Genomic DNA, 9,093 nt, shown 5'->3' with positions numbered 1-9,093 from the left:
GGAGAGTGTGTGAAAACAGAATAAACAGCTATTCAGTGAGCAGGCTGAGAATAGACTCCGAACACTACCTTCCTGCCTAGATACAGTATCTGAAGAGTCTACACTGACCCTTTGTGCGCATGAAGATTATCTGGACAGAGCAGAGCACTTTTTACCTGTAGAAGACGTGTTCCATACTTGTTCATAGTGCCATTGGATTTTGTCCATCCTACTACTTTGTTGTTCAGTGTCAATTATTGGCTCTCCTCAGGGGAATTTCAATTGGCTGGAAAAGGACCAAAACACAAAGGGACTTGTAGTAGTGCAATTACACACGTCTACACATTCATTGAGGAAATTTACAGTAGCCAAACAGCCGCTTCAATTTAACAGAAGGTGAGAGCAGGTGCTGTTTATGCAGTGTTTATATTTTGGAGCTTGCCAGAGACTGATAGATGGTTGTATTTTTATAACTATTGAGAACGGTTGGAGTTTTCAAAGAGTGTCAGACAGACAGATGCATTTAGTGTGTATGTCTCTGGCATATAATAGACAGGCGGTAAACAACAGTGATGTTTTCCATTTTTTTCCTGTGCTTGTTATTTTGTGTAGGTGTAAGTACAGTTTGAAAGTTATTGTCATATATTATTAAAATGCTTTAGTGTTGTGGTGTTGTACACTTTAAAAAAAAGCCACTTTAAAAGTCTCCATGAAGTGGCCAGTGGATGAATATATACCTTAAAGCCACACATTATGCACACAGCGTTGTCCATGTTGTAGAGGCTGATGCATTGTGAGGTTTGACTGTGGCTTGCCAGTCTCTGAGGGGCCTCTCGGTGGGTTTTTAATCCAGCTGATGAAGTCTCTGGAGAGAGACCAGTTGGGAGAGGCCTGCCTCTTATTACTTCTGTCAGCCCTAGGGGGAGTGGGGTGAGAAGATAGAAGACTGGATTGCATATTATTGCTCATCCAAGCCCTTAAAACTGAAGATTCGCCCTGCTGGATAAATGTAATTCATAATAGTCACTCTCATAATAGCCGGATAAAAATGAGAGGAGGCCTCTTAGTGTGCGCGTGCCCTAATTCTGGCATATTTCACAGTGGAAAACAAACGAGAGGGATATCTCCTGCTTAGAGACTCCTGCGCTGTGGCATTTCTGTGGCCAGTGGATCACTGTTACACACATCATTGTTATTGACATCTTCCTGATGACTTTTTCCATCAGCGTAATAGAGGCTCATTTTCATTAGCCCGTGTGGACACTGGAGATCTCCTCAGCGTGCCCGATGACACCGGGGGAAGATGACTTTTACAGGGCACAATCATTCATTCTTTTGATAGCTGACAAACTCTTTGTTGCAGAATAAATGGCTATAACATTATCTGATGCCCTTGAGCTGCTCTTCAAAGAATCCGAGGCTCAAAGACCCAGTGGTTCAGATGGAGACAACAGGCTTAGCTTTGAAAACAATCAAATGGAGTCACACTGCATAATGGTGGGACAAAAACTCTGTACTGTCACATAGACATGCTGATTATAGCGATGAAGGCTGTCTGTTGTCAATCAGCATGCTTTATTTTGGTTTTCATCTTCATACCACAGCTTAAATGTTAAATAGTCTTAATTGTTGCTAAGCATCTCAAGTATGTTCAGTGTTTAATGGTAATAAAACGGTAGAACATATGGTCCTCAGGAGAAGAAATAGCTAGGAATATTAACCACATTTTTTCATTGAGCAGAGACCAGGGGCTATGCATGTATGCTGCCCTGAATTACAATGAGTCATCTTTTAATGCTGTCTTTTGTGTTAGGCATTTCAGCATCCTCAAAAGGCCAGTTGTTAGTGTTAATTTGGTTGTTAGTGTTTTAAATTACACTATTCTAAAAGCATTGATTGAAAAATTGAGAGCTAGTTATATCAATCAATCAATCAAATTTAATTTACATAGCACCTTTCATGCATAATCTTGATACATGCTGAACAATAAGCACCGCTCTCACTGATATTTAAAAAGGCTACAAGCTATTTTAAAAGACTTTAAAAAATGTTCAATGTTATTTTCTGCTGGCTTATATTTGCCTTTTTGTCTCTCGCTCAGTAGAAAGAATGAATTACTTAACTGATTAATTAAAAAACTAGAACTCACCCAATTTGTACAGCTGAATTAAAAGGATGGCTGTGGACACATCAAGTGTAAATGCTATTGATGTATAGACATGATGGGCGTTTTGGTAGACTCTTGCCTTTCTAGCGTTTTCCTCTGACAGTGCCTGAGTGACTGTCTGATATGGAGCCATAGGACATAAAAGATGTGTTTGTGTCTGCTAGGTAAGATGTGAAAGATCAATGTCTATCATATTACCTCTTGATCTCTGAAAACTATTTACCACCTGCCTGTGCCCTGAGCAATTCACTGGTGAAATGGTAAATCATATGTGGTCTATAAAATATGGTGTTGCAATAGGAACTTGGAAGTTCATGTTTAGTATGTTTTATCCTCATATTAAGCAAGGAGCATGTGTAATGGCTCTCTGGATTTTGTGAGCACATGTCTACTTCAAGCCATTCAAGATTGGGCCGTTGCACTAATCAGCACTTTCCAATTGATTTGCTGTCCAGGAGCAGTGGATAGAACTCCTGCTGCCCTGCCCTGTCAGAACAGTGATTTCCCTAGTCACCAGCTTGCTGTTACATGGTGTATGTTTTCAGCAGAGGGGTTTATTCTACTGTCACTTTAGGTGAGCTGTACGCAGGCATGCGCTGTGCTTTCTGCATGCAGCGCCAGGAATAAAAACCTTATATGGTTGAGCGCTCAGTTGCTTGACGAAACAGAGTAGCAAGTTGGAATTACTATGCACCCTTCCTAACTAGAGAAGGACGAAGACAACAAATAGAAATCAAATTGAGAGTGAGAGCCTGAACCCCTCTGACATGCCAAATTACATCAAACAGAACCTGCTAGTAAACACAAGAGTGTGGAGGGCGTATAACAACTCAGCCTCAGCCGGCCATTTTCTCAGCAGCAGTGCACTCAAGTTCCCCTTACAACATTACTGCTTCAGTTCTGCTTCGGAGTTGTAAAGTAGGCTCCGGCTTTTAGTTGTGATGGTAAAATTGAAAAAGAGCATATGCCAAGGACAATGTAACCACAGACATGGTTATGCATGTGACCGGACTTTCAATCTAATTTTCCATGCCTTTTAGTCACTTAAAAAGCGTGATGTACCTCAGGGAAGAGATGGAAATGCGTTGTGATTGCTCCCAATAGCACACTATTGGTGAAGATGACTATTACAGAGGCTGTTCTGGATTCAAGCCCCATGTAAATGAAAAGCTGTGATGTGTTTGTCAAGCGCATGGGGAAGGATAAGGGGCCTTCATCACCGAGTCCGCAACAGCTTCACTCATTCTTTCTCGTTATATCATGTCACATTGGCGAGCTTGCCTGAGTATGCGACAGCATCACTCTTGTTAAGTGGAAGCATGCATCACCAAGGAGCTGCTGGAGCAGCTTCAACAGATGAAGAATGTTGAGTCTAATCTGTATTTTCTCCATCTGGCTTGTTTCCCACCTCAAAAGAAAGGAGGAGAAAAGAATCTATTTTCCCTCAATAAACCCACAGGAAAGGTACCATCACAACAAAGAATTTTAAAGTGATTTTCTTTCACCAGGCCTTTATAGTGAGTCTTTCCTGCGAGTATCCTGGAACAGCTTAGGATAAGACAAGTAACAGATCAATACTTATGCATTACAGCCTGTGCCATGGATCTAAAGTCATTGCACTTCAACCTGTGATCATTACCAAGCTTGTTGCCTCCTGATTCACCCTACTGAATACCGGCCACCCTTGGATGGTCAAATCACTCACCTTTAATGATGGCCTGCCAATCAGCAAGCCCCATCACTTTTACACATCACGGCAAATCTCGTACTTGCTTGCTTGCACGTTGGCGCATTGCATCATTCTGTTTACTGTACATGAACACATCCCTCACAGTCGCTGCCCAGTCTTGGCAGAAAGCATTGACTGGACCACAAACACACACCTCCATCATAAGCAACCAGAAAACATATGTTCCAATATATAGAATTTTATAAAATGCTTCACAATGTGCAGATGTGCATACTGCCAATATGACTTTTCAGATATTATTGAAAATGGCGCAAATGCTCCAAATGGTTTGAAAGAGTAATATTCAAACTACATCTGCACTGGGCATCAAATGTGATATATCATATACTGGGGTGTCAAAAAAAGTGACAGATTTGTTTATCTGGCTTCCAGAATCAAAGAGCACACAGATAGAGTGAAGAAGTGCTTTTGGCACAATGAGCACCATATTTGCTGTCCACACACCACAATGAGCACCACATGTGCTGTCCACACACCTCTGCCATCTAGCTCTCCGCTCAGGAGCATTGCAAATAGAGCACCTCAGAGCCCCACCAAAGCAACACATATTACAGTGGTGAATGTTGACCAGCATAATAACATGGACAGCGCACCTGTCAGGTCTAATTTTGCCTTGTCGGTGCTTTGCTGTTCCAACTTTATAATGAACCCTGCTATACTGTCATGATAATAAAGCTGACAGCCTTGCCAGGAGACAAGTAGAATAAAAGGCCAGTTACCATTGCCTTGTTCTTGATAGACTTATAATTCATATTTATTCACATCATATTCAGTTTGATTTGAATGATGCTCATGCACAGAAAGATTATGATCATGTAACCTTGATGCCTGTCAAAAACCTTTGTTTTCTCTTCAAGTGGCACATTCCTTGCAGTGTGACAGCCTTATGTAAATCTCTTGAGTGCATTCAAAAGCCAGCTACCGGAAAAGCATGCACTGCAATGTACCCTACCACATTTGTGATCACTAATCTAAATTCCTGTATCTATGGAGGACCAAACCTGACGCAGGAAGAGCATTTGGTTAAAGCAGCGCTTTGACAAATCCTCTGAGCTCTGCGATGGCTCTGCGATGCCGTGACTCAGCTGAACCCATCCTAAAAATAATGCTAAAATAAAAATAAAAACAAAAATAATCTTCAGACAGTGTTAGTCTTCGGTAAGAAATGACCTCTGGAGTTAAAGGTTAGGAGCCTGTTGCAATTACCATTCAGGGGATATACAGTGCAAGCTTTAATATCTGCCAAAGTAATTTAGTCTGAGAAATTGCGCTGTGTCTTTCCCAGGAATGTGCTTGACCTTTCTGCATATGGAGTAGGATGCTTCAAGAAGCATTCTGTCTAATTTTCTCTCCAAACAAACTATCTGGCAGTGCAGAGCACCACTGGCATCATTTCAAATGGACATGTGACATTAGTTCAAATTCAAAGAAAATCATGGAATATATTTTTTTTCAGTCAGTTTGCTGTTCTGTTTTTTATTTTTTGTATGTTTATATGTTATATTCTATTCTGTTGTATACTGCAATTTTTTTTATATATAAATGGTTAAAACTGTTACTGAGTTATTATTTCGCTTGAATTGATTTAATAAAAACATGCAATCCCAGAAAAAAGCTCAATATTCATGTCATGAAGGCTCGCAAACAAGCAAGACACCCTTGAGGACACACATATTTGTCAGTAGTAGCGATTTGAAGAGGATTACTCCAGAGAGAGAATTCATGGAAACATGCTAGTGTGTTAATCCTGGAGTCACAGTTTGACTACTGGCACTGCTGTTGCGGGGATTACTAGGGACAAAGAATCATGGCCCACGAGACACACAAACTGCCTAACAGCATCCCCAGGCTGTACTGTATTTAGTCAAAAACGAAAGCTGCACACAATTGTGAAGTGAGATTCAAAGGACATTAGGTGACATTTAATTGAAATACACTTGAAAAGTGACGGCTGAGGTGGACACATGCTGAGGTAATGGAGCACTTAACGACCTCAGCTGATGGACTACAATCATGGAGTCTGAACAAACAGGAAGCTATTCCTAAAGACTAATATGAAGCCATGGAAAAAACAACAACAACAACAACAGAATGAATGATCCCTAATTGATGAGGAAAGACACATGCATATGCCTCAGGGTGGAAGTCTGATGTAGCCTACTCTAATATTCACTGTTTTCATTTTTCACTTTGTACTTCAGTCATAAAAAGGTCAGGGAGAAAATAAGTGAACACATTTTCCTGTCACTTAGAGAGTGTTGCTTACCTGTAAAATGTGAGATTGTTGATAATTCTAACTGACTGCAATTTACTAAATCCTTTGCTTTTGTTGGACTGGGTTCATTTTGATTTGTTTAAATTGATTAAATTTATTCTGCACAAAAAAGCAATACCAAATAAAGTCCATGTGATTAACCTTTAAACACTGTTCGTTGCTACCCCCCTTAATTTACTGTTCGCGGTCAAATTTGACCGGATAGTTTTAACTGCTCTTAAATACCAATAGCATGACAAAAAGTATTATTATGATGACGGCCTTGCTGGCGGCGGTCATATAGGTTTAGTCAGATTTTTTTTTTTTTTTTTTTTTCTATTTTTTTTTTTGTAGCCCCCTGCTGAATTGGACCCCGAAGGAGGGTAGGGCGAACACAGTTTTCTGTGAATATCTCGAAAACCGTAGGGTTTAGGAGGACCATTTTTTTTGTATGTTGATCTCAAGGGGCCATGTCAACCCATTCCATAACCACTCATTTCATGTATAAAGCCACCTAGTTAAACACAAAAAAAAAAAAATAAGGTGGTGTAATTGAAGGTATCTGTGACCTAACATAGTCAAAACTGCACAAAATTGGAAGTGTAGGATCATTATGACACCTATGTATGCACGCCAAGTTTTGTGGAATTCCGTTCATGGGGGGCCACACAATAAATTAATTTATGTTACTATACACCAACTGGCCTGTAGGTGGCCGGAGACAGTTTTCTGTGAATATCTCGAGATTTTGTATGTATGTTGGTCTTAAGGGGGCATGTCAACCCATCCCATTACCACTTATTTCATGTATAGCGCCACCTAGTTAAAAATTAAAATCGAAAAATGAGGTGTTTTCATCTCAATATCTCTGGCTGACAAGGTCAAAACTGCACGAAATTAAAAGAGTAGGATCATTATGACACCCTGTGAATGCATGCCAAGTTTGTGTACTTTCGTTCATGGGGGGCCTTACAATAAAATAATTTATGTGTGCATTTAGTGACATTACACCAACAAGGATTCGGGACACTGAAAGACCGGGGTACACAAACTTGGTGAGCATGTACCCCCCCATGGATAGCATGGAACCGTAATTTTTAGTTTTCATCTGCAGCCCCCGCTGGACTGGACCCCCGAAGGAGGGTAGGGCGAACACAGTTCTCTGTGAATCTTTTATGGTATGTTGGTCTCAAGGGCCCACATCAACCTGGCTCATAATCACTCATTTGTGATTTACCCCGGTAAAAAAAATGAAAATCAGTAGGATTAAAAGAAAGCCAAAATAAATATTCATCATCATCATCATGGCTGCATTTTCAGTATTGGCGAAGTAGTCGTTTGTCACTAGATGGGCGATCGTTGCAATGAGGCGTAATTTTGTTGGAAGTTAAAAGTGGGTTGGAAAACAATGGACGCTTCATACAAGGACTGTAATTTACGCAGCTTAACATCTAATAAGGATAGGACGATGTTCACATGAAGTGTAATTCCCATTTCTTCTTGAAGCCGAAATAAATCTAAGGATGTTTATCGGACATGCTTGGTTTTACTGCAGGATGCGTTAATCTTGTAATATCAATAAGGACCTAGGTAATGTTACTGTTAGCTTTGGTTGGTGATGGAGGCATTTGATTTATTGCATTTGTAGAAAACTATAATCTTGGTTATACCAAGCAAATGTATAGCAGCACTGTTTGTATCTTTCAACTGTCATTTTATTGCACGTGCTACAAAATCATTCTGTGCAATGGAAGATTTACCAACGTTACACGGTCTGATACAGTTTTGCCTATACATCGTGAGACTGAGGCGCCTGTTTATTTAGTTTTAAGTGCGTGCAGGGTGTGAGAGGGGAATCGATGTGCTTTGATTACAGCTTGGTAGTTGTAGTCTGTGAAATTAAAAAGCTTGCGTGTGTGTGAAGTATCCAAACAATGACACCTTCATTTCATTATGGCTGCTTTAGCAAAACACCTTAAGCTACTGTGTAGTGGGTCCCATTTAGAAGTGGCTACTTCATTCGCGCTTTCCTTGACTCATGGAGCTGCGTGAATGTTATTACAACTTTTAGCCACGCGATATGACAGTTTAAGTCCGCTTGATACTGTAAAGTAAGCCATTGGTTTCCAAAGGAGATTTTATTTTGTGTGTAGCATAGCCTATTGACAATTTATGTTGTCAATAGGCCTACCTTATAATCCTACCTGTAGCTTAGGGAAGCTAACAACTTTCTATTAGGATCTAGTTTGTTAGTTACCGTTTGTCATAACTCCCTGATGCATTTTGCATTTAGAATAGCCAGGCGTGTATATCTCAATCAGGAAAATTAAACAATATCGGGTGCCTATGGACTAGGCTGGGTGAACCCAGCCTGATTCGCCCGCTATTTATTTTTTGATTTCTTAAAGATTGAGCTTGGTCTGATGAAAGCCAGACTAGCCATGGACCTCAGTTAAACAATGCAAGGGAACATGAATCAGCCTATATTTGCACTAACAATAACGGACAAAGCTCTTCAACTTTGGCCCGTAAAATGTGTATGAACAGTCTAGCTAACGCATTTCATCAAGGCCCATTTGGACATGTCAGTTATTTGCACCACTGGTTAGATGTAAAACAGCATTTCGTTTCAGACTAGGCAACTGTTACTTAATTTGTGCATTAACAATAACGTTTCAGACTACTGTTACTTAATTTGTGCATTGACAATAAAGTATTACATGAACTAAAGATGACTAAAATCTTATGTAGAAGAAGAAACATTCACAAAAAATCCATCCATCCAAAAATGACCTTTGTTTTGATAGCTGTTGAAAACGGCATGGAACTGACAGAGATGTTTTGTTTATAAATACATAAAAATAAATAAATAAATAACATTATGCTGATACCTTTTGCTTTTCCCAAATACAATGTAGCCTACAGGTGTAAGTGACCTTTCAT

This window comes from Alosa alosa, chromosome 3 (assembly GCF_017589495.1).
Source record: "Alosa alosa isolate M-15738 ecotype Scorff River chromosome 3, AALO_Geno_1.1, whole genome shotgun sequence".
Taxonomy (NCBI): domain Eukaryota; kingdom Metazoa; phylum Chordata; class Actinopteri; order Clupeiformes; family Clupeidae; genus Alosa; species Alosa alosa.
Note: the sequence above shows the minus strand (reverse complement) of the source record.